Source organism: Palaemon carinicauda, chromosome 10, assembly GCF_036898095.1.
Source record: "Palaemon carinicauda isolate YSFRI2023 chromosome 10, ASM3689809v2, whole genome shotgun sequence".
Classification (NCBI taxonomy): Eukaryota; Metazoa; Arthropoda; class Malacostraca; order Decapoda; family Palaemonidae; genus Palaemon; species Palaemon carinicauda.
Genome location: NC_090734.1, coordinates 113,799,568 through 113,825,428, shown reverse-complemented (window position 1 = coordinate 113,825,428; position 25,861 = coordinate 113,799,568). Strand labels below are relative to the sequence as shown.

At 35.2% G+C, this 25,861-nt stretch overlaps 1 long non-coding RNA gene across 1 annotated transcript; it reads left to right on the top strand.

The window, feature by feature from the left end:
- Positions 1 to 531: 531 nt before the first annotated feature.
- LOC137648678 (uncharacterized) lies at positions 532 to 25,861 on the top strand. Its single transcript, XR_011045676.1, has 3 exons — positions 532 to 691; positions 23,235 to 23,306; positions 24,699 to 25,861. It is a non-coding gene; the product is annotated as an uncharacterized lncRNA (long non-coding RNA).

Below are 25,861 nucleotides of genomic sequence, written 5' to 3'. Positions count from 1 at the left end.
TAACTAATTTTAATGTACACGACTTAAGGTATGCAATTGTTGCCAGAACAACCAAATTCCCATTAAGCATTAAACGCATTTCTCAATTATTGTTGATTAATGGTTGCATTAATTTGTTCGTCCATGATTCAATAGTTAAGTTATTTTTCCAGCAAGTTAATTCTTTAATCAGACCCTACTTTGAACTGATTAAATGCATGTCGACTATGTTTTGAATAAGGTGTAAATCTTGAGCGAAATTTTACTGAGTGTTAATTCGGTACGTGGGGAGGTTAAATTAGTTATTAGATTTTTATAAAGATTTAATGGTGTATATCAATTACATTATGTTGCCTTACTTTCTGTGTTCCAAATTTCGGATTTAATTGCTCGTGGGCGATACACTATAAGTTTATTAAATGTTTAATATAATCACAGAGAGCTCTGTGATATGGTGTAGTATCATTTTCGAATTTGTTTGTGGAAAGGTTGGTATGGCTGAAGACAAAATGACGTCACATGAGTTAGGGTGGAGGGCTGGAGGGGGAGGGACTGAGCATGAGCCCTCAGCCGTGGCCCGTCACGACTCAGGAGCTGAGGAGTGAGGAGGTTCTAGTAGTGTGTATGTGTAACCCGTGAAACGAACTTGTGTTTACGGCACCTCCTAGGTTGACACTGTTGAAGACCATCTCTCAAATATTTACCCTTCCCAGTAAGTAAATACCTGGTGTCATAGTTTTATTTGAGGATGCTTGATTCATAAATAAGTTCATCTAAAGTTTGATAACGATTTTAGAATTGCAAATCGTTTATAGCTCCGAAGAAAAGAGAAAGTTTTGTGCTGTGGTGGTCAGAAGGCCAAGGTCTGCGCCTGTCTCTGGAGAGACGCCATCGATAGGTATCGTTGCGAATGTTATATTTTGTCACCGAGTTTCGTGTTGTTTAATCACGGTTATCACTTGATAGAATGTTAGTGAACAGTTAACAGTATTTGTTAATAAAATACCTGATTTATCTTGATTTTTTGTCGTGAAAAACCTTATTGTAACATTCTACAAATAAAGGACTAGTCGTTACCCACACGGTAGGTCCACTATAGAGACCAACAGGGGAACACGCCCAATAGTGAAAGTATTACAAGAGCACCTTCCATATATCTTTCCCTCCCCCAGGCCAAATTTCCCCATTCATGCTTGCTTGTATCAGGTCGGCGCTTAATCAACAGAGCAGTTAGTTTCGCAAAATTAAAAGACAAAACCGAAAAAAATCATGCTTCTCCCCAGGTAAATTTTAGATGTTTAAAGGGAAAGACCTATCTGTTGAATTGTTTGTTATTAGAAAGTTCATTGGTATAGCCTATATTTTCATTACATGGTGTAGATTAGTCTTAATTGGGTTAAGGTCAGTGACTTTATGAATGGCAGGTTTGAAGGAATATAGCCAAGGCCTTCTTTACTTAGTGTTGCTTTCCTGGTCCTATACGACAGGGAACCCAACTTTGTAGGACTTTTCATAATTAATTTCGTCGTGTGCATGCTAAATTAATTTTTGTTTTACGAAGGAACTTTTACAGAACTGTAATTATGATGGTTTTTTATGTTTGTAGTGGAAATTATATATATATATATATATATATATATATATTACGGCTGACAAATTACACAACCTCCCGAGTTCCCAACTCACCTGTTTATTTTTACATAAATCTGATACACTTGAAAATTAATACCCGAGCTCTGAGAAATTATGCAACTCTCAGACGGCAATATATAAAAACACTGAATATCCAAAGTGATTAATTATCAAGAACTATTCAAAAAACAACCTCTCACTTCGGTTCTAGTCAGGGATTACGAGTAAGGAATATAAGAAATATTGGTGATCAAAATACTACACACTTTACAAAGATAAATATATTCTATAAAAAGTTACAACATTAATATAAAAAAAAATCACTAAAATGAATCACTCGAAATATTATATCTGAACAAAATCTTAGACAAAGACAAGAAAATAATACTTTAAGAAAATTATACAATCACTTGTTTCACTGGAAATTAATTTATAAAAATATTTGATCTTGATAATTAATGACAATAATTTACAATTTAACACTAATGATTAAACCCTTAAAGAAATTTACATAAAAGTAACTGACACACTCACGTCTTTTGGATCACAGGAGGTAATCGAACAGTTAAGCCAAATCAAATACACTTCACTGTTTTAACCTTAATCTCACGGGGCCAATTACAAAAATTTATATTATAAAAATACATTCATTAACACAATACACTTGAAATCACCTTCAATGGATTTATCAACGTTTGAACACACTACACACATAAATGTTGGATAGAAATCGTTAATCACGTTCAAAGAGGGCAAACACTTGATACTTTGAGAGGAGAGGGCGAACGAACTTTGGTTCTTTTAAAGGTACAGGCTGGATCTCTTCTGGCGCTTACGATTTCTTAGGGGCACATATATATTGACTTAAAACTTCTAGATAATTCTATGTAGATTATTCTCGTGGCTTGGGAGCCAAGGCCTAGCGGCGCCAAAGTTGCCAACTAAACAAGTAGCAGGCGAATACCAACGCACAAGCGAGGCAACTCTCGGTCAGCCAGCTCCGCTCACCTACTCCTCGAAACATTAAAAAAAAAAAGAGTAAATGTATTTCCAGAAATTTCATACATTTTGTAACCACGTGGTAAATATAAGAATTGTGTAATCTCGGAAACATGATGTAATACTTTGTATTATTACCTCGTGTGTGATACAGCATACCTAAAACGAGATTATATAAGACTTTGTAACAAAATAAGTGAAAATATATATATATATATATATATATATATATCAGTTTTGAGTTGACTCCCGTACGAGTATTATTAATCTCTATCAGACAGTCTTCATTTGACTACTAATTAACCTGGTACACGATTGGACAGTTGAAGAAGGATTTGTAAATAGACTACGACTGTTCTCTTCTTATCGGTGTCAACTTCATGATCGAACGGTGATTATTAATATCGTTGTAGATTTTAGTTTTTTTTTCTGTTTCATACTTGTTTATTATCATTGGTAATAGTATTGGTTTTAAAAACATTTAATGGTCTCCCTTTCATTGGATTTGTCAGTGTCGTTTGTGATTTTCTGTATATTAAATCTATTTGCCTTGCTTCTTTTTATGTGAGAGGAGACAGGAGCTAAAATTAAAATTTTAAAAATTCTAAACTGAATGCATCGTCAAACTTGACAGGACTGGAAGCGAATTGCTTTTTAGGTTCACAAGTCAGAACGGAGGTATGGTAGCTGTTGCCCTGCTACTCCTGTACAAGTTGATTTTGCAAGCCCGCAACTCCCCCCCCCCCTCTCTCTCTCTCTCTCTCTCTCTCTCTCTCTCTCTCTCTCTTTGTGTGTGTGTGTGTCTGTGTGTGTGTGTTCGTTCCCATCATTTCCACTCACAGTGTTGAATTGTGGTATTGTACTGAGGAATCCCATTTGGATGCCCTGTGGGAGCGGTGAGGGTTGCTTGGGAATTCAGTTCCCCTCTGGAGTATGTAGGTAAGATTCTGGATGTTGCTCAATTGTAGATCTGGGGATGAGAGAGAGAGAGAGAGAGAGAGAGAGAGAGAGAGAGAGAGAGAGAGAGAGTTGAACCTTCACACATTGGAAACAAGGTCTGTGGCAAGGAAATCGTTATCTCACCAGGGTTAAACCAAGCTCTCTCTCCTCTCTCTCTCTCTCTCTCTCTCTCTCTCTCTCTCTCAACCCCCTCACCTCTATATCCCAGGTGTTCAAATTATCCTTCTCCATTCGTTTTTTTTTCTATTTTTTTGGCAGATATGGGGCAAGGCACTGGAATGTTACTTGATGTACACGTGACTAGTCGTAGTCTCTCTCTCTCTCTCTCTCTCTCTCTCTCTCTCTCTCTCACATTTATTACTAACAACTTTACATTTCTTCAACCTTGAGCGCTGAAGTTCATTCAGCAAACTGTGAACAGGCAGGCGATGAAATAAAACATGATTCATCATCATCGTCATCAATTTAAAAGTAGGAAACCTTCGCTCAGCTCTCGGTTCCAGTGGGTACCGGAGTCCCAAAAGTCTGCACCAGTTTTATTACGCCCACTGACTGGCACAAGGGCAAATATTCTGAACCATTCTCAATGAGATAATTCCTCGCCTTCTGTGGCTGATACCAATGAAGATTTCCTCTAAAAAAAATAGGACTTTCATGTTTTATTTCATCGCTCACCTGTTCACAGTTTATTGAAGGAATTTCAACGCTCAAAGTCAAAGAAATGCAAAGTTGTTAGTAATAAATGTAAGGAATATATATATATATATATATATATGTGTGTGTGTGTGTGTGTGTGTATGTGTGTAAATATATATATATATATATATATATATAAAACTGTTACGTAAACTACAGTAATATCACTTATCTGATCCTTTGTACTTCTCATAAGTTATGTCAAGTAGCGCTTGCACATCTGTTATTGTATCTTGCGTGTTCAGCGACATTAGATGATACAATAAGACCCTTAAAAGTTTATTCGTGTCCAAGACCGCCTCTTCCACTACTGTTATAAAGGGTGTTGCTATGTTACAGTTATCATGGCCAATTTAAACTAAAAGGGGGGAATTGGCGTGTTCTCTCTCTCTCTCTCTCTCTCTCTCTCTCTCTCTCTCTCTCTCTTTATATATTATTTGCTTTCCATAGTTGTCCTTTTGGTGCACGTACGGGTGTGTAAGCACATTGCAAAGCAAGCAATTATTCAAGTTTGAGCAATGATGATGACAACGACGCCGAATGTGGTCCTTGAGAGTAAGGCGAGTCATTCATCAACACCGAATTATTTAATGTTAATTCATATTTTGTTCATACATTTTTCATCACTTGTGCATCACTGATTCCTTCTTATATTCTTAGGTTTTTCTTTCTTAAGATTTTTACCTTTGCCAGAATCGTTTATTTATTTGTTTAATTGTGGGAAACTACACGAAAACCACTGTACCGATTTTAACTAAACTTCATGTTGGGTATAACACAAGGATTCTTCTGTAACATTTTGGATAAAGTATATCGAAGTACTGTACAGTACGCTTCAATACTTTGAAAATAATCGCAATGTTAAGTGGCAAATACTAGTATTTTTTTTTTTGTTATGTACAATCTACGGAACCAATTTCAATGAGACTTGGTGGGCATGTGGGGTATGACCCAAAGTTGAATCCATTAGATTTTGAAGAAAATAACATCAAGAACGCATCCGAGTTATGAGCTAAATAAGACTGATTTGGCGTGCGACGGCATATACTCTTCTGAGTGTATCTCTAATTTAACATTGTTTATAAGAGAGAGAGAGAGAGAGAGAGAGAGAGAGAGAGAGAGAGAGAATGTGTGTTTTACCTATAAAGGATTCGAATCACATCCACGACGACAAAATTCTCGAACAATCTAGTTTAGTATTTGGCTTCATCTTATGACAGAGGTGTGCCTAAATAACTCCCAGTTCTTCTTGATAAATACCAGCACTCGATAACTGTTTTCCGGCAGTGACTGACGTCAGACCACTTGACGTAATAGAAGATCGTAGGATAAAGACTTGTAACGTTTTAGACTTCCACAGGAAAAGACTTTTCTGGGTTTCCGTTGAATCTCTGGGTTTACCTGTTATGAAATTTTACCAACCAGAATTTTGAAGTATTTCGTTTATCGTAATTGGATAATAGTTTGTAAGGTTTTACCATTATAATTGATAAATAAGGTTTTATATATATATATATATATATATATTATATATATATTTTTTTTTTTTTTTTTTTCACGTTCATTGTGATGTTTTAACGTACACTACGCCTAACTATCCGCGGAGACCAATCTAATAGGTTAAGTCATAAAAGATAAAAAAATTATAACAGTACAAGAAGTCATTAGGCCCTTGAACTGTTTGATATGGCTTTTGAGAAACATAGAATATCCTAATAGCAACGTTTGTCCTACAAAAAGATCCTTCCCGAAAGCTATGTGGAAATAAACATGTTGCCTATTCTCTCTCTCTCTCTCTCTCTCTCTCTCTCTCTCTCTCTCATATGACTCACTAACTCCTGACTAGTCGCTAAATGTCAGGTCACGTTCATGCCGTGTTCCTGTCGCCTTCAAATACGTCAGATGTTGTCTTTTGTTTCTTATTCATCCGGAATTCATTGGAAGTAACTCCTTCAGTCTAGTGACTCATGATTCTTGTGACTTATTGATGTCCGCGAGACACCTTGCTAAATGATACATTACACTTGCAAAAATTTCTGTGTATGTATATATATATATATATATATATGTATATATATATATATATATATATTACATTACACTTGCAAAAAAGTATATATATATATATATATATATACTTACTTCAGGCAAGCTGAAGTTTAATGAGGAAGCAGACAACAAGAAGACTTTGGGTCATCTCCCATCATTATTCTATAAACCAACGTTTCAGGAATCCATTCTCATCGTGAGGGCTACATAAAACCGCAAAATTATGTTTACATTGGAAATAAATTTCATTATACAACTTGAGCTTAAAATGTTTCTGTAGTAACAAAAAGTCCACGTCGATTCCCGGGGGTGGGGGGGGGGGTGGGGGGGGGGGGTTGTCACTCGTGGAACTGGTTCCTTGCTAAAATCAAAAGAATATTCATCCATAAGAAAGGATTCAAATTCATGCAAAACCCATATCCAGAACAGCCACTTCGAAATTATCTCCCAAACATCCGACTGCCGTTCGCTCCTTCACACTGTCACAATGCTTAAACGATCAAACCACCTCCGCACCATTACATATTGCTTAACTTTATTACCAGCACCTCTCCTTCGTTGGTCTGTTTTGTTTTGTTTTTCTATCGCTTATAGCATTTTCTTCTATAAAATTCTCTAATAATTTTACATTTGTTTTCCGTCACAGCTTTTGAAAGTAAGTCCGACCAATTATGTATTATATATATATATATATATATATATATATATATATTCTTACGAAGCTGGTCTAGCGTAGAGTTAATACCGTAGTTTATTAATGATTTTATTTATATTGTTTTCATTTGTGCATTGAAGAGATGATCCCCAGCCCATGAAATAAGCCTCTCTCACGTAGATATAAGTATTTTATGTAAATTACCCAACACTTTCATTGTGAATTTCATTATATTTATTCAAGTTAAAATATGTAATTTTACGTTAATTTTAAGAATTAACCTTTTATTTCACGTATGTTTGGTATATATATATATATATATATATATTGCGAGTGTATTCTATACAAAGAGTATTCATTGTTTTAGGGTAGATAGCCCAGTAGCATTAGAATCTCGCCACGTTCCTTAAATAATGATAAAAAACACAACCCAATTGATTAGAGGCTAAAAGAGCAATAAAAAAATCTTAAGAAAACGAAAGTTCTGTACCAAGAACCTTAGAGAAGAAATAGTATGACTTAATTGTAACTATGTGGAAAGAAGGAAGAAAACCAGAAGTGTGGGAAGGTCCCCTAATAGTTATACACAAAGGGATAGACTTAATTATGTAGTGACTATCGTGGGATAAACATGTGCTTGTACTCAGGACCTTGAGTTCGAGGGAGATCGACAAATGATTAACTTTTTACAATGAGATAATTAACAGAAAGATTTTGGGAGCATGAAAAATATTTAGTACACATTTATTGATTATAAAGACTCATTCGCTTAACATCGATGTGGAATATTTTAAAAGAAAATGGAATACTGTATAAATTGATACTATAAAACAGTGTTTGCTGTACAAATCCTAAATGTTCAATACGACATGGGAGAAAATAACATCTGTCGTAATAAGAAAAGGTCTGAAACAAGGTGCATTTTATTTTCAATGCTCTTCACTGATTGAAAAAAGTAGCCAGAACTGTTACTGAGACATACTGAGGAGCAAGATTCGGAGACCTATCAGTCAAGTGTTTAGGAAGATACGCAAACGACATTGACACAGGAGATACAATTGGATCGTAATAGAAACCAGGAGAGCTACATAAGTGGGACTAAAAATCATGGAAGTAGCAAGGGAATCATAACAGAAAGGTCCGGTAAACGTAGGCAGCATGAACAGTGAGGTGGGGAAGTTCAAATATCTAAGAATGACTAACATAAGATGGGATAATAGAGGAAGAGGTTGATGCCGGAATAGAATTAATCAATTGATGCGTTTTTGGCATATTAGGATTCTAAAAAAAAAAAAAATCTGTCTCATACGTCCAATGTGAATTATGGACACTCACCAAGACTGGAAAAGATCCGGACTTTTTGATAAGATACAAGAAAAATCACTAGGCCTACACTTGACCAAGCTGCTTTAGATAGGAGATTAGGCACAATAGGGAGGTCAGAGAGAAAACAGGATAGTCACACACTAGTCAAAATCAAGACTGTTTCAATTGACTGGTCACATGGCAAGAATTACTCTACATATAATGATGAAAATTTATTTAGAACCTATAAATTTGTCTATAGCAGTCATATATATTTAATCAACATAAACATTCTTTTATTAATGAAAATCGTGAAAATTAAAGATAAACTTACCCTGAAAATAACTTATTTCAAGGAAGATTATGATTATAAATAAGTAACCTCACAAAATGATTATTATAAAGTTGATATTACCTTTCATTCTGTACTGCCGCCTTATTCCGTGATGCATCCCCAAAACCCATTACATCGATGACCGTAGGTATTGTGACGCAGGTTATTACCAAATCATGACAGTGTGCGGTCGGAGGGGATTTTGATTTTTTCTGTTCAAAGGACTATTACGAATAAGGCATTCAAGTCATAAGACATGAAGAAGCTTCAATGATTTCTCTCTCTCTCTCTCTCTCTCTCTCTCTCTCTCTCAGCCGCCCGTTGAGATACTACCGCTAGAGAGTTATGGGGTCTTTTGACTGACCAGACAGTATTACAGTGGATCCTTCTATCTAGTTACGATTAATTTTCCCTTTGCACACACACACACACACACACACACACACTGAATAGTCCGGCCTATTCTTTACATATTCTCCTCTGTCCTCATACACCTGATAACACTGAGATTACCAAACAACTGTAATCGTTCAGTGGCCACTTTCCACTTGGTAAGGGTAGAAGAGACTCTTTAGCTATGGTAGACAGCTCTTCTAGGAGGACACTCCAAAATCAAACCATTGCTCTCTAGTCTTGTGTAGTGCCATAGCCTCTGTACCATGGTCTTCCACTGTCTTGGGGTAGGGTTGTTTTGCTTGAGGGCGCACTCAGGCACACTATAATGTTATTTCTCTTCCTCTTGTTTTGTTAAAGTTTTTTATAGTTTATATCATCATCATCATATCTCCTACGCCCGTTGACGCAAAAGGGCCTCGGTTAGATTTCGCCAGTCGTCTCTATCTTGAGCTTTCAATCCAATACTTCTCCATTCATCATCATATACTTCGCGCTTCAAAGTCCTCATCCATGTAGGTCTGGGTCTTCCAACTCTTCTAGTGCCTTGTGGAGCCTAGCTGAACGTCTAGTGAACTAATCTCTCTTGGGGAGTGCGAGGAGCATGCCCAAACCATCTCCATCTACCCCTCATCATGATCTCATCCACATATGGCACTCGAGTACTCTCTCTTATAGTTTCATTTCTAATCCTGTCCTGACATTTAACTCCCAATATCCTTCTGAGGGCTTTGTTCTTAATCTACTAAATCTATTGGAGATTGTTTCATTGCCATAGCATGACTCATGTCCATAGAATAACACCGATCTCAGTAGACTGATACATTCAGTAGTCTGATTTCATATGTAATTTCAGGCGATTTGATTTTCAAATTTTACTTAACCTAGCCATTGTCTGATTTGCTTTTTCAATCTTTCACTAAACTCTAATTCCAAATACCCTGTATTTGAGATCATAGGTCCTAAATACTTGAAGGATGCTTCCTCATTAATCTTTTCTCCTTCCAATGATATTTCATCTTTCATTGCATATTCCGTTCTCATCATCTCTGTCTTTCTTCTATTTATCTCCAGCCCAACCTCATGCGATATTTCATGCATTCTGGTAAGCAAGCATTGTAAATCCTGTGGTGTTCTGCTAACAAGGACAGCATCATCAGCATACTCTAGGTCTGCTAAATTCCTGTCACCAATCCAGTCTAATCCTTCTCCACCATCTCCGACTGTTCTACGCATTACAAAATCCATGAGGAGGATAAACAACATAGGTGACAACACATGCCTTTGGAGTACTCCACTGTTCACTGTAAATTCATTTGATAAGACTCCATTAACATTAACTTTGAACTTGCTATGCTCATGAACAGACATAATCAAAGTTACATATTTAAGAGGAATTCCATGATAACGCAGGACTCAACATAAAATTGGCAGGTGCACACTATCAAAGGCTTTTTCATAGTCCACAAATGTCATAAAAAATGGATTTCTATATTCTGAGCATTGGTGTACAACATGTCTCAAAATGAAAATTTGGTCAGTGGAATTTCTACCTTTTGTAAAACTTGCTTGTTCATCTCTCAGCTTGTCACCAATCTTTCTCTCCAGTCTCTTTAGAATAGTTTATATAGGAGATATTTACTTTAATGTTATTACTGTTTTTAAAAGTGTTGGTTTTCCTTTTTTCCTTTCTTCACTGGGCTATTTTCCCTGTTGGAGCCCTTGGACTTCTAGCATCCTGCTTTCCCAACTAGGTTTGTAGCTTAACAAGCAATGGTAATAATGATTATCTCTTCCCCTCAATTCTGGAATATTTACTTTGCTTTTAAAAGATGTACAATAGTCTCTCTCTCTCTCTCTCCTCTCTCTCTCTCTCTCTCTCATGTAAGAAACTAAACAATAACCTCATGCAATATAGGAAAAAGCTTTCCTTTTTTCTTTTTGTCTCAAATTGACCTTCTCTTCATTACTTTCAACTCAATTTGATAATAATAAATGAGAGAGAGAGAGAGAGAGAGAGAGAGAGAGAGAGAGAGAGAGACTTTGGTTGGGAAGATCGGCTTGACTGCATTAATGATGAGAATATCGCCACCTCCCAATAAATGATCACTTCTCTACCTCCAGTGGCCTCTCTCTCTCTCTCTCTCTCTCTCTCTCTCTCTCTCTTATATATATATATATATATATATATGTGTGTGTGTGTGTGTGTGTGTGTGTGTATTTCTAATCTTGTCATATAGCCTATTCAGTATAGTGAAGCATTTTCGTGTCTCTTTGAACACCTGACTTCAGAGCACAGCTTGAGAGGGTGTGGTCGTGGTAAAATTTGTTTTTCCCCTAGTTTTATTTTTGGAGAAGGAGGGAATTTAAATATGTTTTTTGTCAAAGATAGGAGTGTCTCACCGAAAAGGGGTGTGTGTCATTTTTTAAAATTTGAAGTATGGTCTGATTATTAACTTGAAACTTAGACTTCATGAAATCCGTAGCCTACTCTTGAAACAGCTGTTCGGGCCCCAGGTCTTCAGCTCTCGTGTCATAGAGAACATTATGATGCAACTATAATGAAAATATATTTTGTTTATCTTCGTTATTATTTTCTCGTTTTTTCCCTTTGTCTAGAAACTCTAACCATGTAAATAAATGTTAACATTAGTTCTATGTGATAATATTTAGTGAAATAATGTTCTGTTTCGTATAATATAATAATTTACAAAATCCTTCCACATCCGCGGTTCTAATAATACAGGTGATCTCAATAGTCGATGCCAGGTCACTTTTATCACATGTTTGTTTAGCCTTCGTTGCTGGGATAATTTTAGAATTTCTTTGGTAGTCTTTTATATTTTCTTACTGTACACAACCACACCCACACAATAGTATGACAAGAGTCTTAGTTCGTATGTATGTAGGCATATGTATGATGCATGGAAATAGAATGCTTGGCAACTACCACCACCCACATCCACCAATGGCTCATGGTAGGAATGAATGTGTCGTTACCTAGTGGGAATATCTGGTACACAATGTTCAATCGTAATTATGAAGAAATGGCTTAATAGTTATACTACCGTTCCCTTACGTGTCATATTTTGTAAAAGAGGATATATTTTAAAATTTGAACAAACTTTAAAAAGTTTATAAAGATTAGCATGAAAATCAAGTACATCCACAGGTTTGTGCATCTTTTTTTCATGGCTAGAGACTCTCTCTCTCTCTCTCTCTCTCTCTCTCTCTCTCTCTCTCTCTCTCTCTCTCTCATATGTTCTGCCAGCCAGGTAAGAGGATGTTAGGTAAGGGCGGACGGATGTTAACAAAATACCAGCTGAAAGACCTTGGTAACCCGTTCTCGGATGACAATCACAATATGCTGTAGGTTGAAGATTTAAACCCCCTTTTGGCAGAGCAACAGATGCCGAACATAGTTTCCTGTTAATATGCTATTGTTGAGAAATTAAGTCTAGTGCTATTTTAACATCTTATAAAAGGGGAAAAAAACATAAGATAATGATGGCTTTTCGTTAAGTATACAGTATATTCCTCATGGCACTTAGGCTGGATTTTAGAGAGAGAGAGAGAGAGAGAGAGAGAGAGAGAGAGAGAGAGATTCCTAATAATTCTTAAACCACAACCTTCCTATCAACCTTCGTAGAGACTTATACTACTGGCTTTCACTGTCGGGAGTAGTAGAAACTAAAGTGAATTTTATCTGAAGGTTGGGTCCTTAATATTTATAATTGGTTGAACGTTCTTCTATACATCAATTGTTCATTAGGAGTTCCCCTGAGAGAGAGAGAGAGAGAGAGAGAGAGAGAGAGAGAGAGTTGTAACTACTGCATTGTTTTAATGTGAAGACTGATGTGCTTTTTGTAGTCTTTAACATGAAGGCCAACACCATTTAAAATTGCCCAACTAACTCTGACAAACTTTGTTCATATCTTTACAAATGTCTACAGTATAGGTAAATACCAACCAAAATTTACAATTTTGTGTTTTGATAAAAAAAAAAATATCGAAAACTAAAGGACCAAGCACCACACGTACAAGACCGCAACATGGGGCTGAAGAATAATTAAATGTATCCGTTCATTGTTTTGCTGGACCGAAGAATTTTTTTTTTCATATTCTCATGGGTAGGATTTTTGACGCACGAGTCAAAAGGTCACAGATTGCAAGATTTCTGGGACACAAGTCTGAAACCCATGTCCCCAAACAATGCATTATGCACTATAGTGGCCACTTTGCTCTTGGTAAGGGTAGAAGAGACTCTTTAGCTATGGTAAGCAGCTCTTCTAGGAGAAGGACACTCCAAAATCAAACCATGGTTCTCTAGTCTTGGGTAGTGCTATAGCCTCTGTACCATGGTCTTCCACTGTCTTGGGTTAGAGTTCTCTTGCATGAGGGTACACTTAGGCACACTGTTCTATCTAGTTTCTCTTTCTCTTGTTTTGTTGAAGCTTTTATTGTTTATATAGGAAATATTTATTTTAATGTTGTTATTAGTCTTAAAATATTTTATTTTTCCTTGTTTCCTTTCCTCACTGAGCTATTTTTTCTGTTGGGTACCATGGTCTTATAGCATCCTGCTTTTCCAACTAGGGTTGTAGCTTAGCATTTAATAATAATAATAATAATAATAATAATAATAATAATAATAATACCTGTGATGGATCGCAATATTATGAGTAGTAAATGCGTCTAGCAAACCCTTCCCAGAAGACTTGCTTAGTACCGAGCGGTTAACACTTATGGTCGTTTATTATTATTTCACCGAATCAAGTATCTTATTGGAATATATTCAATAGGAAGATAGTGGAGAGTAAAGCACTAGCTTCACCCAACTGGCTTAGTTCTCTCGCAGGTGGTCGATAATTGCGTCCTCCTATCGTGAACTCCACTTCACCAGGCTGTCTTGTTTTATTACTACCAGAGAATAACGTAAATTCCCGAGCTCCAAAACCCACCTTCTTATATTATATAATCTGATATACAAGAGAAATGCCTTCGAGCTCTAAGAATAATACACAACTCCCAGACAATAATATATATGAACATTGAATATCTAAAGGATCTCTTTACGTAACTCTTGAAACAAAACTGGGTGATTATTTTACATTTGATGGGAACTATTCTTAAATTAACCTCTTACTTCGGTTCTTAGTCAGGGGATATGAGCAAAACACTGAGAAAAAATATTGGTGATCAAGATACTACACACTTTGCAAAAATAAATATATTCTCTAAGAGAAAGTTAACAATTCAAAATTACAAAAAATAATCTCTCGAAATATTAAATCTGAACTAACCCTTAGACTAAGACAAAATAACACTATAAATTATACAATCACTTGTTTCACTAGAAATTAATTTATGAAAAGTATTTAATTTTGACAATGAATAAATGACACTCAAACATTTATAGAAAATAAATGAAAATCACACTGTTATATACTTAACTGTTACTCTTATGTCCTTAGGCTCACACAAGGTTACCAAACGGTTAAGCAAAATAAATACACTTCACTGTTTAACCTAATCTCACAGGGCCAGTTACAAAAAAATTTATACTATAAAATGTACTTACATAAACACTTTTAACGTAGGCGCGCAATAATATCAATGTTTGATCAACATTATACACAGTATATGTTTTGAGAGAAATCACTGTTCACATTTGAGAGGAAAAGACTAATCATGTTTGAGAGAAATTATGTTGTGACTGGAGAGAGGGCTGGCGGAAGCACAAATCTCGTGGGGTGTCAGGCTGGATCTCTTCTGTCTCCTTTGTATCGCTAGGTCTTATATATATTAACTTAATTTACTCTAGAAATTTCAAGTAAATTATTCTCGTGGCGTGGGGGCATGGCTCTAGCGAAGTAAGGTTGCCAACTTAGCAGTTTGAAGAGAGGATACTAACGTTGCTTGCGAGGCAACTCTCTCTTAGCTAACTCCTCCCACCTCTCGCAACATTGAAAGAAAAAATTTCTTGTCGAGAACCTTCATGGAATTTCCAACCACGTTGAAACATGATGCAATCCCTAGTGGGTGTGTGTCATACAGCATACCTTTTAACAAGTTACATAAGACTTCGTAACAAAACTATGTGAAATGAAAATTTAATTCTTTAAAATAATGTAGATTTACATATTTGTAACCGAATGAAAATACAATTAAAGGAATGACGACAGTCTTATTTAATTTACATACATTTACTTAACCCTTCGTGAGTTCATTTATTGTCAAATCGACACTACCGTAGCACTAAGAGGACAAGAAAATTTTCCGTTTTCTCTTGAAAGCCTTAATATCTTCAAACTTTCGAAAGTCTAGTGAGAGCTTATTGTATAGTCTTGGGCCCGGATATTTAAAGGCCCTAGAGTATATAGTAGACATGTATGATTTGAAATAATTTGAAACCATCTGTAACTTTTTTCATGTCAACACGATTTGTTGGCTGCAAAATATGTAGCAATTTTCTTCCATGTTTTGGGTGCCCGGTTCTGATAACTTGGTGGGTTATTGTACATATTTTAAACTCAATTCTCGTTTTAATAGGTGGCCAGTGTAAGTCAGTTAATATAGGAGTGATTCTTTTTCGGGGTGGGACACCTTACATCAATCTTGCTCCTCTGTTTATTATGTTTTGTAATACCGTAAGTAGTACTTTTGGTAAATTGTAGTAGGTGGAGTTACAGTAGTCAATCCTTCGTAACAAGACAGTTTATCACAAGTTTCTTTACAGAATGTTAATAGAGATACTTCTTTTTAAAAGGAGTTTCTAAAATGATAACCAGAGGTTCGCTTACATCACGAACTTTACTAGATATCGGGCAGAGTTGCTATTTGTTTATTTGAAAATCAACCAAGTTTCTTACGCTGTTTTTCTTACCAACTACCTTAAACTCAGATTTATTTTTACTTTTAGTTGTTTGATTGCCATCCATTCCCTAACATTGGCAAGAATTTGGATTAGAGTTACAGTATTGTCGTCTAAATCGTTTATGGAGAAATAAAATTCTGTATCATCTGCAAATAGTTTGAACTTCACTCCATGCCTTTGTAGTATTTTCGAAAAAACAATAGTATAAATACATAATAAGACTGGGCCCAGTACACTCCCCTGGGGTACCCCTCTGTTTAAAGGCTTATATGATGAATAAGAGTTTCCAATTTGCGCACTGCAATTTCTATCAACCAAATAGGCTAGTCTTTTAGGTATTCAAAAGCTTGATCTTCAATGCCGATAGATTGTAGATCCTTTAGTAGCAGTTCATACACAACTATATCAAAGCAGTACTAAGATGAAGTAATATTAAAATGCTACATTTATTTTTCAGGATATAAGATGCAGGAAAAGTTTATTAGAGACAGCTGGAGCGTCGTTTGTATAGTTAAAAGAAAAAAAAACACTAAGTAAGGATAACACAAGTCACAAAATATTCCGCGTAAAGAAAAAATGCATTTTCAATAACCTAAGTAATCATAAATGCTCTGAAAGTGCATATAGCATTTTAACATTCAGTGTTAGTTACTTTTTCATATAAGTAATCAAACTCGTATAACTCGTCCAAGGAAATGCAAGACTGGAAAGCTACCTCCCATTGATTTATTTTCCATTGAATACACAGTTTATCCTGCTGGGCTACAAACACTACCGTGCGGAACATTTCTTTCATGGCTTGATAAATCAACTTTGGGGATGACAAAGACATATGCGTGTTTTGTAGTTGCCATGAGTACGTGCATTGCTTACATTGTGGGTTTATTGACATTTCTCTCTCTCTCTCTCTCTCTCTCTCTCTCTCTCTCTCTCTCTCTCTCTCTCTCTCTCTCTCTCTCTCTCTGTTTGGTTTTTAACGTATAAACGTATACGACTTTATTAATGTTTACACTCACCACATCCTTGAAGTAGCTTCCAGTTAGATCAGGATATTGCGTCATTGTTTTGTTGACATTACTGCATGGTGACGTCAAATATTACTCGTTAAAGTTATTTGATATTACGTCTTTATAAATAATATTAGTTGTTGTAAGAAAAGAAAAATTTGCGATATATGTAAAGAAATTCTCAGAGAAAAATCCAACTAATATTAGGCCTACCTAAACAGAATTTGTTTTAAAACGCATAAATATACAGCAGACTATATCGTATTCATGAATATCTCCTCACGTACGTTCATGTACGTTTACATAAAAACATCTATGCTTAGAAGTGTACATATTAGCACCAGTACGCTAATACATAGGGACTAGGCTGGCAGTTTGAGAGAGAGAGAGAGAGAGAGAGAGAGAGAGAGAGAGAGAGAGAGAGAGAGAGAGAGAGAGAGAGAGAGCGCCGTTAATCATCACAAATATAGAGAAGTGTTGCAATGAATTGTAGGCGACAAGTTTTTTTTTTTTCATTTTCAAACAAAACTTCAATACTCGATGACTGGCAAATAGTAGTTGTGTAAAAAATCGTAGAATTTTGCAGAGCTAGTTTTGTTAACAGATGAGTGATACATATGATTATTAGGCTATTTAAGGAAGTTTACCTATGTAAAGTAGATGTAGTATCTATCAACAAATTTGTGAACATTTGGGAAGACGATTTATAAGGGAAATTTCAATCTGCCCTGACATGAGCCTATGTGATCCTCATTCTTTTATTGTATTTCTGAATTAAGAATGAATATTAAGAGGCCTGGGTGTGGCCACAGGATAACCAATAACAATTTGCTTGAAGTTATGATGGTAAAGGCATTGGATTCCGCCGACTAAATTGTGCTAATACCATAAGCTTTGTAATGCTCGATGGAACCTTTCCTTTCATGAGTTTTATTCTGTATACGATTTGCTTAGTGAAGGGATTGATGGTTTAGGCCTAAGTGTTGGGTTAATCGAATATTTTCCACTTGTGTTGAATGTGTTTTTAACGTTAATGGCTTTTGAAAGATTTTTCGTCCGTATAATATTATATATATATATATATATATATATATATATATATATATATATATATATATATTAAGATGAGTGATTTAAAGTGTTGTCAAACATTCTATAGGCCTCTCTTATATATATATATATATATATATATATATATATATATATATATATATATATATATATATATATATATATATATATATATATATATATATATATATATAAGAGAGGCCTATAGAATATTTGACAACACTTTAAATCACTCATCTTAATATATATATATATATATATATATATATATATATATATATATATATATATATATATATATATATATACACACACACCTATTGACGCAAAGGTCCTTGGTTAGATTTCACCTGTTGTCTCTATCTTGAGCTTTTAAATCAATACTTCTCCATTCATCATTTTCCACTGCTCGTTACAGTCCTCAGCCATGTAGGCCTGTGTCATCCAACTCTTCTAGTGCCTTGTGGAGCATGGTTATAAGTTTGGTGAACTAATCTCTCTTGGGGAGTGCAAAGAGCATGCCCATACCATTTCCATCTACCCCTCACCATGATCTCATCCACATATGGCTCTTGAGTAATCTCTTATAGTTTCATCAACTATGCAACTGGGAAACTTATTCGGTCTTTCTTCTTCAATTGCACAAATTTGGCTTATTAAGTAAGTCTTAAAAGATTTTTGACGATCAGTCTCTTTTCAAGTTTTTAAATTCTTTCATTCTACCTTGCTCTAAGTATTGTTATCTTGTCTGGTCTTCAACTGCGGACTCTCATATTAATTTGTAGAACAAAAACTTGTTGCATATTAGATTTTATTCTTATTCATAATCTGGATATTAATCTCTGGCACCATTGTTCAGTTCGCTCTTTATGCATGTTGCAGAAGATTTTTCATAATTCTGAGCATCCTTTTCATTCAGGTCTTACCAGACTAGGCATGCAGTTAACAGTCTTACTTTCTCCCTGATAAGGTTCAGGGCTATATAGTATTCTAGAAGTTTTATTCCAACTGTGACCAGTGTGTGGAATGATCTTCCCAATAAAGCAGTTGAATTGGTGAAACTTCAGAAGTTCAAATTTGCAGCAAGATGTTTCTTTGTTGTATTGGCTAACACAAGTCTTTCTTCATAGTGTATATATGGCAGATCTATTTTAACGTTGTTACAGATCTTAAGATATTTTATGTTCTTTATTCATTACTTTTCATATACTATAGTTTATTTGGTTCTTATTTCCTTTCCCCAATGGAGTATTTTTATCTATTGGAGGCCTTGGGTTTATAGTAAACTGCTTTTTTCAACTAGGGTTGTAGCTGTTAGTGATAATAGTAAATATTGACCGTTTATGAGCATTAAATGTTATGACACCATTGATTAGACAATTAGCGTAGATTATACTATGTACTCTTAAATATTTACCAATATATACAATAAACAAATCTTTGAATATATACAATAAACAAACCTTGTAGGTCAAGCATGGCACAGGTCTTTTCCTTGTGATAGGACTGGGAAAACAGCCCTTCAAACAAACAAAAGAAACTAGTATCTTTATCTGTATTAAATACTGTACAGTATATTGTGTCAATTATTAGATGATTTTCGTGAATAAACGATACAAAGCAATTCCGCCAATCAAGGATTAAACATCACCTTAAATAAAAGTTTGTTGTCCTCTGTAGCATGGTCAGTGATGTCACATGTTTTCCGACGCATCTTCAACCCAGAGATTTTTAACCCAATGATATGGATTTTACGGGTGTCTTGTGATATGAAACATATACAGTGTTAAGTTTATGACATTAAGTAGGGGAGGGGAAAGAATTCTGTACTTTGACTATTTTTTTTGTATCTTTGTGTTTCCTAAATGAAAGTGGCCACTTATGTAAGTTAGAACTATTATTCCATTGATCTTCGGGATGCTAAATACCCTTCAGTGCAAATTTCCTGGTCTTTATAGAGCAAATTTCTGTTTAATATTTTAATGATGATCCTAAGTTTGATTTATTCTGTTAGTCATGTTTTTATCTATATTTTAGCCTCTTTTATTCAGTTCTGCCTTCAACTATACACATGGGCATTCAGTGAAGCCTGTAACCTCTTTGGATTGCACTCTACTGCATGGATAGGCCTATGTAAGCCGTGTAAATGGTGATAATAATAACCATTTACGTCAGTGCAATTAATGTTGTGGAATTCTACTGAGACAATTCAGTAAAGTTAGTGCTGGAGTTCAAAACATGTGTGAGAACAAATATCAGTCCAATGATTATGAAAGGCTGTGGTATGTGCCTTTTAAAATCCTAACGGGTGATAAATTAATGCCTCAAAGGAATAATTAAATTTAATGTCTCCTCTTTGCCATGGGACCTTTCCCAACCTTGACAGATGTCCTCGAAATCCAAGTACTGTAGTTGTTGAGGTTGAAAAAGTTGTTGGTGTTTCACCTCTTAAAGAGTTTATAGAGAGGAAGCTTTATATAAGTAGTGATTTACTTGCTCGTTTCTCAGACTTATTACCAACCTTTTTTGGATGGAAAACTTATGTAAGTCTTGGGTGAAATCAGCTACCAAATTATATGTCCGATAGATATCGAATCAATAACTGGGTGAATTCTTTCCTTTGTGAGGAATTTTATCTAGATATGAATTCTTTCTTTCTTGGCCTGAACTAATTTCTATATGTTCATAAATTCACCAGAATGTATCCATTTGAATAAACAATTATGGATTTATTATACAGTATATTTTATGAGAGAGAGAGAGAGAGAGAGAGAGAGAGAGAGAGAGAGAGAGAGAGAGAGAGAGAGAGAGAGAGAGAGAGACCATTTGCTCTTTGGTAGAGTGATTTAGTTAAAGCATTTAGATAGTTCTTATGATCTTGTCTAACATATTTTTAACTCGTTTACCGTATTGCTGTTTACTACATCCGCTGAAAGTCTATTCCAAGCATTTGCTTTTCTGTATGTAAATAAATTGCCACATTGAGTGTTGTTGTATCTTTTCAATTCCAGTTTGTATCAGTTACCTCTAGACTGATTTGTGCTAAGCGTGGATAGATTGTTGTAATCTACATTTTTTATTCATTTAAGAATTTTGAATGCCTCTATGAACTGTTCCCTAAGTAGTCAAGTTTGTAGATCAAATAAGTTCAAACGTTGCATCCTCCGTCTATATCCAAATTGTCTTAGTGTTGGAACTAGTTTGATGACCCTAGCTTGTACTGCTTCCTGACTATCTATATCCTTCTGAATACTTGGAGCCCAGAATTGGACTCATTATTCTAGATGGGGTCTCACTAGTAATGTGTACAGCTGTAGTACAGTGTCTTTGTTTCTCTATTTGAATTGTCTCTTTATGTAGCCTATTAGTTTCTGTACTTTCTTTTCTTTACGCTCTGTTTGGTGAACTTCAAATCCTTGCTGATAATAATACCGAGATCTTCCTCCTGGTCCATACTTTCTATTTCATTACCCAGCTGTAAGTAATCTGACTGTGGATTACTATAACCTATGTGCATGACTTTACATTTACCACAATTGAAAGGCATTTGCCATTTCCTGGACTAGTCTCCAAGCTTCATTAGATCCTCTCTTAAGGTTTCTATGTCTTCTGAGTTTGCAGCATTTATGCCTAATTTGGTATCGTCGGCAAATTTGGATATTCTCCTTGTTAATCCTAAATCTATGTTGTTAATGTAGATCAGAAATAGCAATGGTCCAAGGACAGATCCCTGAGGTACTCTGCTTGTAACAGTTGCCCACTCTAAAGCATCTCCATTGATTACAACTCTGCTTTCTGTTAGTTAGCCTCAATCTTCGATCCATTCAGCTGGCTCGTCTGTGATGCCTAGTTCTCTAATTTTGACCATCAAACCCCCATTTTGGAGCGTTTTAAAGGTTCTAATGTCCCTAAAGCTAGCACCTTACAAACCTCTTCACAGGGCACCAGACTGAAGACTGAGACAAAACATTGAAAACAGTGTTCCTCTTCGCTGTAGCATCCTCAAAGCGAGCGAGCAAACAACATGGTCTGTCTCTCTCACGTGTCACACTCCAGGGGGTAGAAAGATCTGTCTTTTTATTTTGAGCAAGAATTCATAGCCAAGACGCAAAATCCAATAATGACTGATTACCGATTTGACTCCCTTACTATTTCAGCAATCAAGGAGATAGCTGATGATCCAGACAGTCTTAAAGTAAAGAGATTTTTACCCTTCATCCTCTCGTCCCTCACTTGTTTGTAAGCACAGTACAGATCAAAACAAGGAAGGGGTAACCAAGAGTACCATCTCATGCTGGTTAAGAGAGACCATTATAAGAGCACACAAATCTTCAGGAAGCGTGCATTGTCTTGGGCCCCTAATAAGGCTTGTGGCATTCATGGTATTGCTACAACCTTAATGTTCTACAAAATGCACTCTGTAGCATAGGTGCTTAGTGCTAGGGTCTGAGAAAAACAGACCATCTTCACAGCACTATACATAAAATGTACCCACAAATCTCTGGACATATTCTCCTTAGATCCGGTGGTAGCCGCCCTACAGACAATTTAAACCTATAACCTTGCTGGACACTTGACATGATGTTGTGTTCTCAGTTATTTTCAGTATAAGTGTGGTATGAGAGTTGAATAAAAGTTCCTTCCTTTCTCTCTTCGGAGTCTTTCCTTCTGTGGGAGTACCTAAGCTTATGACCACTTCACATAAATGTGATACTTAAAAAGATTGAAATGTTCTTACACAAAACTCAAACTTTGTCGGGTTGTGCGTCTAATAATTACCTCCTATTTTTGAGGCTGACATCATGACCTTGCCTGTCATGATAATCATTATTTTCTCTGGGTTAAAGGTCAGACAGACCCTAACACTATCACACAGACTTTCTCTCACCTAAGGAAGACTTATATAAATGCATAGGAGTAAAATGTACATTTTTAAAGTAATTTGTATTTTTCCTAGCTCTACAAACTTGTCATTTATTTATACAGGTATTTCCTACCCATCAGTTTTAACCAGGACTAAAGTGATTATTGAGCCGCAGGCACCTACCCAGGGCATATGGGAACAGAGAGCAAGCATACATGTTGCATAGCCACAGGATTTCCTTAATTTTCGTTGTAGTAAAACAGCAATAGAGTGTAACCATATAAATGACTCATGTTTGTACATCTAGAAACATATAGATTGCTCTAAAAATATTTGTTTTTAATTTTTTTGAGAAACTTTGATTTATCAGTTGAAAGTTTGTATTTACTCTTTCCCATTTTTTTTTTTCACAGGTCCCAATGTCTACCCCACAAACCATTGTTGTGACAGAAAACTTGGCTCCAGGCACCTGCACAGTCTGTAGGGTAAGAGTCAACCTAATCCTTTTGTCTATTCATGTCTGAAAGCAATCTTTTCATGCTTTTCTTTTGAAGAAATCCTTTTAATTAAAAAAAAAATTGAAGCAAGTTCTATTTATTTATTGCAGTGAGTTGATAATTCATACCTGCGATTGAACGTAAGGATGTAAAATTTCACCTCTGGAATCAAAATGTTAGAAGTACCGTATAAAAGAATGCCATGGGTAATGATAAATTTAAAGAATAGACTACAAAACCCTCCTGAAGGAATCTAGTTTGTAAGTCTACTTATGACTCGTCACCAGCCATTATCCGACCTTAGCTTATTAGGTGAATGGCTTAGGCTAATCTCATGTTTAAATGATTGGTTTATATATTAGATAACATTGTGAGGAATTTTTCTATGCCTTTGCCATTCCTGAGCAGCGTTTGTTTTACAGTAGTCTGCACATTAAAAATTTTGTGGTGAAGCTATTTTTTCATATACCTGTACAGTACTCTCATTATGTTATCACCATTCTAGTTCAATGCACTTCTAATCATAACAGTCCTTTCATTGCCAACAAGTTCTTTACTCAACTTAGACTGTGAAGTTTCAATGTTAATGAAAAAACTGCTTAGGAGCTATTCTATGATGACAAGCTAAATGAATTTCCAATCATAGGATTGAAAATCTGTTAGATTATATCGATTATTTGTACCGGGGTCTTGGAGGCCATTTAATGCTAAGTTACAACTGTACATAAATGCTGCAGCAGTTACACTATAAAGTTGAGGTTGGGCCAATTGATGCTTTCAAGCCCCCTCAAGTAATCATGTAGTACACTATGTTATTATCCTTCTATGTAAGCAAAATATAAGTGTAATAGTTTGAAGAAATCAGCATTGTACTACAGTATAACTTTTGGAGTCATTGCACTCGAGAATTCCCTGACTTTAAGAGTTATGGGAAAAATGGCCACCAATCAAGGCTTTAGCCCATTTGTGCTATATTACCCAAGTAATTATTTCTTTTTAATTGACTTTACAATCTAAGGTTTGAGAGTATCTACTGTACTCATCAATGGTAGTACAGTAATTGTATGTGATTTTACTCTATTAATTTTTTAAGCATCACAACTAGCTGGCTTTCTTATTTACAAAGATAATCTTGTAGTATAGATTAAAATAATTTTTCTATGATAATACTGTAAGCAAACCCATAGGAGTAAATTATTTTTTAAAAATTGAACTAGACCTCAGTTTATCAAACCGAAGTTTTCATGAAATCTTGAATTCAATCATAGATGAAAATTCACCATAGTAGTACTTTTGCTGGGAACATTGTATGTTCAATAAACTTTTCATTATCAAATATCTGAGAAGCATTAAAGATTTATCTTTATTTACTTTCAACAGAGAGGGAAAATCAAGGACAGTGCATCATGCTGCACATGGATTCTGTGTCTGTTGCTACTCCCAATTGGGATCTTTCCTGGGATCATTGCCTTTTGCTGCTGTTGCCGGAAACCAAAGTGCACCCACTGCGGTTACACAACCTAGTCTTGAGGTCATATCATGGTGGATCTCGGCCATAGCTGTAAAGTTGTGGAACAGCTCCATTACCAATTTTATAGCTGCCTTTGACCACCATCATCTCATTTTTACTGTGTCATGTTTACCTTTGTTTTCAGGATTCTTAAGTGTGAGTTATTTTTAAGCACAAACTGTGAAAAGTGACTTGTATGGTTGTAATGCCTAGCAATTTTGAATTAGTAATTAATTTTCTATGTACTGCATTAACTTTTCAATAGCAAATTTTTAAACCACAAAAGGTCCTACTATTGGTGCTTGCTTAGCAAATAGATTCTCCACTGTCATATGTACCATGCAATGATTACCCTACTATTCAAATTCTATTATTGAAATTACTTCATGTCATTGAAATGATCCCATAAGTTATTTAATTATTAATATAATCAGTACATAAAATATTCAAGGTAGATACATTGCAAGATGATTTATCAATAAATTTTAAAAATCTAAAATTCCCACTGAGAATTTAAACTTTTTAAAAAGCTTCATGTTGAAATGAATCTGAGAAATCATTGTATGATTTTTTAAAAAGCGTAGCATTAGGTGTAAAAAGTTATGTTACAGTTTGGTACAATATTAAAAAGAAATCACCATATTAAAGGGAACCAAAGATATAAAGTATAGCATACATACTCCCTCATACCTCCCTGAGCCTATGAAAATTAACAAGTACAGTATTGTATAGGTTTGTTAGAAATTTTATACTTTTTTGTTTTAAAGAAGATATTCTTTGTCTGTTTGTCACAAGAAAATCTTATGAATTTGATACTTAAGATTTTAGATTTCAATGTTATAGGACATTGCATTTACTTGATGTAATATATAAATGTAGCTTTATAAATCACACATTAGCTTTTGAGACTAGTTCTGGGTATAAGCTTCTGGAATCTTACAATATTTATACTGAAGCATAAAGAAACTATTTAAACTGCCAAAAATTTTCACCAGTAATTGTGAAACTGCTTTTAATAAAATAATATCTGGTA